This window comes from Anoplophora glabripennis, unplaced genomic scaffold (genome assembly GCF_000390285.2).
Source record: "Anoplophora glabripennis isolate ALB-LARVAE unplaced genomic scaffold, Agla_2.0 scaffold1550, whole genome shotgun sequence".
Taxonomy (NCBI): Eukaryota; Metazoa; Arthropoda; class Insecta; order Coleoptera; family Cerambycidae; genus Anoplophora; species Anoplophora glabripennis.
In genome coordinates, this window is record NW_019417624.1 from 47,180 (window position 1) to 54,767 (window position 7,588).

The window sequence follows — 7,588 nt, forward strand, 5'->3', positions numbered from 1 at the left end:
CAAGCAATTGACAAGTTAAATAAAAACAATAATCATATAGAGTATCAATTAAAGACTCAGGTTAGCTTAACATCCAAACTAATAAATGAATACAACAAGACAATTACAACATTAGCACAGAATCAAAATGCTATCCAAAATTATTTAATGCAAACGTTCGCAGAAGTTAATGATCAAATTAATTATGTAGTTACTACACTAACTATTCAAAACGTGCTTACTCAACTATTTGTAAATCTAAATTACATTAACGAATTTTTAGATGAACTAGAAAATGCCATTGTCTTTGCATCATGGAATCTTGTGCATAATTCAATTTTACCAAAAAATAATCTAATGCACATACTAGAGGCAGCAAAAGAACTTTATAGCAGTCAAAATATCCTAGAGCTCAATCATTTCCAAAATTACTATTCATATTTAGGCACTTCAGTACATTTTAATGACGAATTAATTATTTTTGTAATCAGTATGCCAATCTTAACAGCAGACATTTATTCCTACTACCATTTGATCCCTGTTCCTATACAAAATCTCACAATTATTCCAACCACTCCTTACCTTGGAATGAGTACCGAATCATACATCACGACGATCCAGGCATGTCCAAAAATCGAGGATGTTTACATCTGCAACACACCCAGTCAACCTAAGGACGATAGCTGCCTAGTCCAACTATTGTCCAACGCTAACCACGAGAACTGTCAAGCTCACCATGTCGCAATGACCAAACCCGTAGCGACAATGTTAGAGGAAAACCATGTGCTAGTCATCCCTGTTGGCACTATCCAAATTCAAAATTGTCAGAAAGGAATCTTAACAATTAATCAACCGTCAGTCCTGCGACTAACCACAGGCTGTAGTATAATCGTAGCCAATCAACGATTCTCAGCTACTAAAACTGAGATCCAGCTGCCAATTTTCCAATTACCAAAAATTGAAATTCCACAGCTATGGAATATTACAATAAACAAAAACACGCCCCTACATTTGAAAGAAATCGACTTCGACCATATTCATTCATTATCAAAATTAGTGGAAGAAGCCAAAATGGACCGATTCAGTGTGGAACCCGCTGATCCTATGAGTTCAATTAACGTTTGGCTTTTCATCATCATCATAGTATTATGCTTGGGAGTCATCATCATTGCTGTCCACATCAAATGCAGACACCAATGTCCCAACCTACTCCGAAGACCTCCAAAAGAAAGACCGATGAATGTCACCTTCAAAAAACCATCGCCAGGAGACGATGAAACCACTTCGGCGGGAGGAGTTATATTAGTGTCTAAGTGACATCATACTATTTTTTATCATAATATTAAGTTTCATTTATATAACTAAGATGCTACGTAGAATATTATGCTTATTTAACAAAAAGATAAAACCTGTATAAAAACAGCTGTAAGAAAATCTAGTAGCCAGATCGCAGTAAACTCGTAATTGACAAAGTGTGTATTTTATTGTGTCCGCACCCAACGTATAACTCAGATACAGTTCATCCATAGAAAAAAAGTTCATGCGATGTATGGGTTGCATATTCCACTATATTTATAATTAATTTATTTATAATTTAAAGTTTCATTTATTTAATAAGTATAAAAAATACATTTGCTACATATATTACTTATTACTGAAGTAAATGTATTTTTTATGGTTCTTATAATGGGGGATGACATGTACACGTGTATGAAAAAGGTATTACTACATGGTATTATGTACAAAGTTTTTATTTAAAATGTAAAAATTAAACAAATATGTACATTGTCACAAATTCTGCACTATAAAGGAGAGAACGCACTAGGCAGTCGCGGTCCCGTCCCGTCGTGGACCGTGCTAGTCGCGATCGCGCGCGGTAGAGTTCCTTCCCATGTTTTCTAATGTATGCATTCGCACTAGACGTTCGCGGTCCCGTCGCGTTCTCTACCGATCTTTTTCAAAAAACAGAACGCATTAGACGGTCACAGTCCCGTACCGTCGCGGACCGTGCTAGTCGCGATCGCGCGCGGTAGAGTTCCTTCCCATGCTTTCTAATGTATGCATTTGCACACTGTCCCGTCGCGGTCGCATCGCGTTCTCTACCGATCTTTTCCAAAGAATCTCGGGAGCAAGGACGTCGCCAGCCAATGGGCTAGGGGGGGGAAGATAAGAGAAATATAAATTATAGGTAAAAATAGGTACAGTGAATTAATTTTTTATAGAAATATTTTTAATAAAACCTTTTTAATACAAAAAAAAACAAAAATATATAAATATCTAAAAAAATAAAGAAATTCAACGAAAATTAGGTAGAACATAATCTTTTCGGATTTTTTGAAAATTTATCTTCCACTTTATTAATAAAATCTTCATGCTTTCTGTGTATACTCATCATTTCTAGGCCATTGAGACGATTTTGTACCATAGTATATTTCTCAGCCAGGTTTTTATTCTTCTGTTCTTCTATTTTTTATTCCCCCTACATAAAATTGGTACGTTACATATATAGCTTTAGTTGCACTGTAAACTTTTATTTTGATGCCGATAGATAAAAATTTATTATTTTTTTAATTTAGAATTCCAGAGCTAAATTTTTAAAATATGGAAAAGTACTACTTTTTAACATAAAATTTTATATTTTTAAATTCTTTTGTAAACAAATATTTATACTAATTTATTACAATTGTTTTAAAAAAAATAAAGTAGTGTATTAATTTTCAATTAAAATTTAAGTAAATAAAATATTTGATTAAAAATTTCCAATCTAAATATTTTCTTAGCTTAAGAAAATTTTTGTACTCTTTTCGAATTTCTATGGGGGAGGCAGCTCCCCTTACTCGGGAGACCGCGATGTGATCGAGACAAGCTAGAGCGCGAATGTTTTTGATGATCGCGTACCATGCTAATTCCATGAATCGTTTAAAATCGAAGTAAATCGGCAACGTGACTACACGAAATTTAAAAGAAATTACCTTAGACAAACGGCCAGCCTTTCTACAGGTGGTATGCAGCGTCTAAATCTTGTATTTTGCAACTAAATGTCTTCGTGAATAATCTCTAGTAGCTCATTGTACTTTCCAGATGACATACGGAAGTACTGAAAAAATCGCTGTTCGTCCAATAACATTTTTTTTTAATAAATTCACCCTCTACTCTTTTTTTGTTAATTGGATGAATCCAAAATCTTGCGTGCTTTTTTTTTTGGCGCTTTTCTTCCTCTTTAATAGAAGAGCCAATAAAAATACCTCTTCCATAGAACTAATTTTCTTAAGTATTAAAACAATATTTTCAAATATTCAAATATTTTCAAAAACAGTAAAATTTTGATTCAAAAAATAGGTATTACTATATATATAGTAATATACACACACTGTGTGTATATACACACAGGACTGGTTACCGATATGAAAATGAAAATCCACATATTTCAGTTACTCTGTTATAAAAACTATTAAAAAAAAACAGATAATAGGTACCCAATGATTTCCTAATAATATTTAAAGATTAAAATTACGAGCTTTCAAATAAAAACGAAGTCAAGTTGACACTGTCCTCTATTGGCCCTATCAATTTTTTTTATTAAGCAAAATTAAAAACTTCCTCTACTAAATAGGACGATTCACAGTCCATTGAATATTAGGGATTGCATCCTCGGGTTTGTAGATAGTAAAATTATACTTATTTCTTATTTTCATAAATTTTCACTAAAAAAAAACAAATTACACGCAAGATTTCTTGTGAATCATTCGTTCTGTTCAATAGAAATAATTTCCATTTTGTTTGAAAAATACATTTTTTCCGAAATAAAAAATAAGGGAATCACTTGTGAAACATCTGCTTTTTTATAAGAAGTAGGTAGTTTCCACTTTGTTTCATTCCAAAATATTGATTAGAACCCGAGATATCACGAAAATACTGTTTCTGGGGGTGAACATGAGGGGTAGTTTGCATCCGTTTAAATCCATTTTAGGTTAATAGAAAAAAAATATTCGTATGATTGAAGAAAAAGTAAAAACTTTTTATTTTATAATGTTAATTCTAATCGTACATTTCTCGCACTAGGGGGCCCTAAAAAGAGATTTTAACGAAAACCCCGAAACAGGTCAATTTAATTTTGTCAATTTGTTTACATAAATCATATTTTTAATTCTTTTTGAGCATATATAAATTTTGTACCTATATATAAAAAATGTTTGAAAATTATAGTTTTTCTGAAATAAAAGATAAGAGTAGCAATCCCCAAACAGGGAATCACTTGTGAAACATTTGTTTTTTATAAGAAGTAATTTACACTTTGCTTCTTTCCAAAATATTGCTTAGAACCCCAGATATTTAGAAAAAACTGTTTTTGGGGGCGAATTTTGAGAGTGTATTTCACCCCGTAAATATGTTTTTCCGCTGATAAAAACACCGCTTCCCTAGAACTCATTTTCGCTACTAAAACAATACTGCAACTATTTAAAGGAGAGCGCAATTATGTGCAATTGTCAAATGTGAGAGATTTTGTAATATAAAGACCGCGATCAGGTCAGCCCAGAACGGACCGCGATGCGACGGGACGGGACGGGACCGCGAACGCCTAATGCGTTCGTTTCTAAAAAAGACCGCGATCAGCTCAGCCCAGAACGGACCGCGATGCGACGGGACGGGACGGGACCGCGAACGCCTAATGCGTTCGTTTCTAAAAAAGACCGCGATCAGCTCAGCCCAGAACGGACCGCGACCGTCTAATGCGTTCTCTCCTTAACAATAACATTTATTCATGGCTGAAAGTCCTGGAGAGTATATTATGCATATAGACATAACAGAAGGTATAACCTACGAATTATAAATACAATTTTCAGTAAATAAAATATTTCCAACTTTATTCAATGTTATTTTATTACTTTGTATTTACTAAACTTAGCCAGTCTAGTCCACCAAATAGTTACATCTCAATTTTAAAGCCACTGTATTTAGATCATCGGTTTTCTTTAAGCTGCCGAAAGCACAAACTAATTACCTCCTTCCTCCTTTATAAAAGTAGTTTAGGGCCGAAAGTCCTGGGGAGTATTAGTATACTAACAGAAAGTATAACCTACAAGTACAAATACAATTTTCAATAAATAAAATATTTATCATACAATATTATTTTACTATTGGTCATACACTTCACAACTTCTGTTCTTACTTATCTGGAGGAAAAATGCATTCATAATTTAATAAATTTTAATTAAATTATGAATGCATTTTTCCTTCTTTCCTTCTTCATCTTCTTTTTTCCGGATCGTGACGTCACACTGACGAGTGGCGCTGTGGGATGTCCTGTACTGCAAATAAAATAGGGTGTGACGGAATATTTTACTCTGGTGGTGCCATCCCGTATGAAGGTGGCAAACTACTCGTCGTTTTTCACGAGGGTCTAGATGCAGGGATGAACTCTCCAATTAGAATCCAGAAAGGCCCATCCAATAGGATTAGAGCGCGAAAATTAGACGTATGCGCATGTGTGGTGAACAACAGTAGAATATTACAGCAATAATAATAATTTGAGTTGTATTTTTTTAACTAACCATATTGAACCTGCTTATTACCGTATTATGCCATGACGTCATAAAAATTATTGCCAAAAAAAACTAACGCTAAATACTTTTTCTATTTTACCACAATTTTGAAATTTAATATCTTGATAGGGATAGAATTTGAGTTTGTTTTTTATGCTTTTATAAATATTTTGTTCACTGCCCTTGCCGTACCATTAAAATGGACTTTTGCTTTAAAAATATGTATTTTGATATTGAATAGGTACGTATAATTGACGCGTATAATGAACGTTTTAAAGCGTATTTATCTCTAACATCACTGCTTAACTGAAAAAATGTGACCGCTGATATGTAGTTTAATATGTTTAAATAAAAAAAAATGTGTGTGGTTCATTGTTCATTCCAAGGGAAAGAAATTTTATTATCCAAATATCAATTTAACCATAATATTAATTTATACGTACAAGAAATTGTTAGGCATATCAATTTAGTTAGTTCTTGATAAATACATTCAGACTCAGAAATCTTTAGATATGAAAAAATGAAAAGTAATAATTATAGTTGAATCAGCTGCTAGTTTTACATTATAGATAGGTATAGTAGTTTTATGGTATTTTGAGAAATAAGAAATACTATGTAGGTACATGAAAATATGTTTATTACATTATATGCGTATATATTATATAAAATTATATGTAGTACATATATATGACACCAATACTTATATAAAAATAATGAAATTATATGAAGTTGAAAAATTCAAGTGCTTTTTAAAGCTTCAAGTGTACACAGCTGCCAGCGAATGGAATTCAGGAATTATTTGCTAAAAATAGTGACAAAAGATAAAAGCAAAGAAAATACATAAATAAAAAATTGAAATATTTTGTTTAAAAACATAAAGGGTGTTCCTAAATAAGTATCGCAACGGAACACTGTAGGTATATTCATCTTGTAAAAAGAAACATTCTTTTCCTCTTCCATTTTTCTCTCCGGGCTTTCGTTTTCGAGATAGACGGTGTCAAAACTTAATTTTTTTTTTAATTTTTTGCCAATATCTTAGGAACCGTTTGAACTACAGGACTGAGTTTTTGTACACGCATTACCACTATTAATAGCTACTTTTTGTGGCCATAATGTGTTTTATAATATACAACTTTAACATCAGAACTCTCCGTTACTACTATTGAAGCAGTACATGTTAAATCTATCTTAACAAGATCCTTGTGATTTTAACATACGTTTTCGTTGTTCGAGAGGGGTGATGCGTTTCTTTCCACTTCTATTACAGAAATAGTAACTTATATTTTGCTTTTTGCCATCATGCTTTACAAAAGACAAATCATTTTGAACTTCCACTGATTCCGTCCATTTTGTAAATTCTAAAATACAGAAATAATGTAATGTAATACATTTATTATTTTTGTAAGACACATTCGCTATATAATTTTAAGAAGTTTTTGTGCATTTGAACGTTTAGTATTTATTTCATATTAATAAAATAAACTAGGGTAGTTTTTACTCCTAAGATTCGGTTGTTGGGTCTGTTGCCTATAACAAGTCAAATGTAATTTATTTGTAATAAATTCTCGCCCAAGTATCATCTCTTTATCTTAAGTAGATCCAAAGTTACGTGTGGTTGGTGTAGCTTCAAATTGAACCTAGGCTGATTAAAATAATTAATTTCGGGCAAGAGTAATAAAATAAATTTTGGCGATATAAATTTGTAATAAATGTGTAATAAATTATGCACTAGGAATTTTGCTGGTGGGGCGAAATGGCTGGTGTAGCTTCAAAGCACTTACATTTAATGAAGATCCTTACCTTGCGTATTTCTGAAATTTATTTTTTCAACTTCTTGGGTAATTTGGTGTTTTCTTTCTAAATGATATCGATATTTTTAAACAATAATACCCACATGAATCCTCTAAGCATTTTACAGAATTATGATGGTTATTATCAATTATATTATGCTTATTTTTTAAATGTCGTTTAAAACTACTCACAGTAGACGTTATTACTCTGCCACAAATATGACAAACAATACTTTTATTCTCCGTGTTCATTTTAAAATACTTCTACTTCAAATT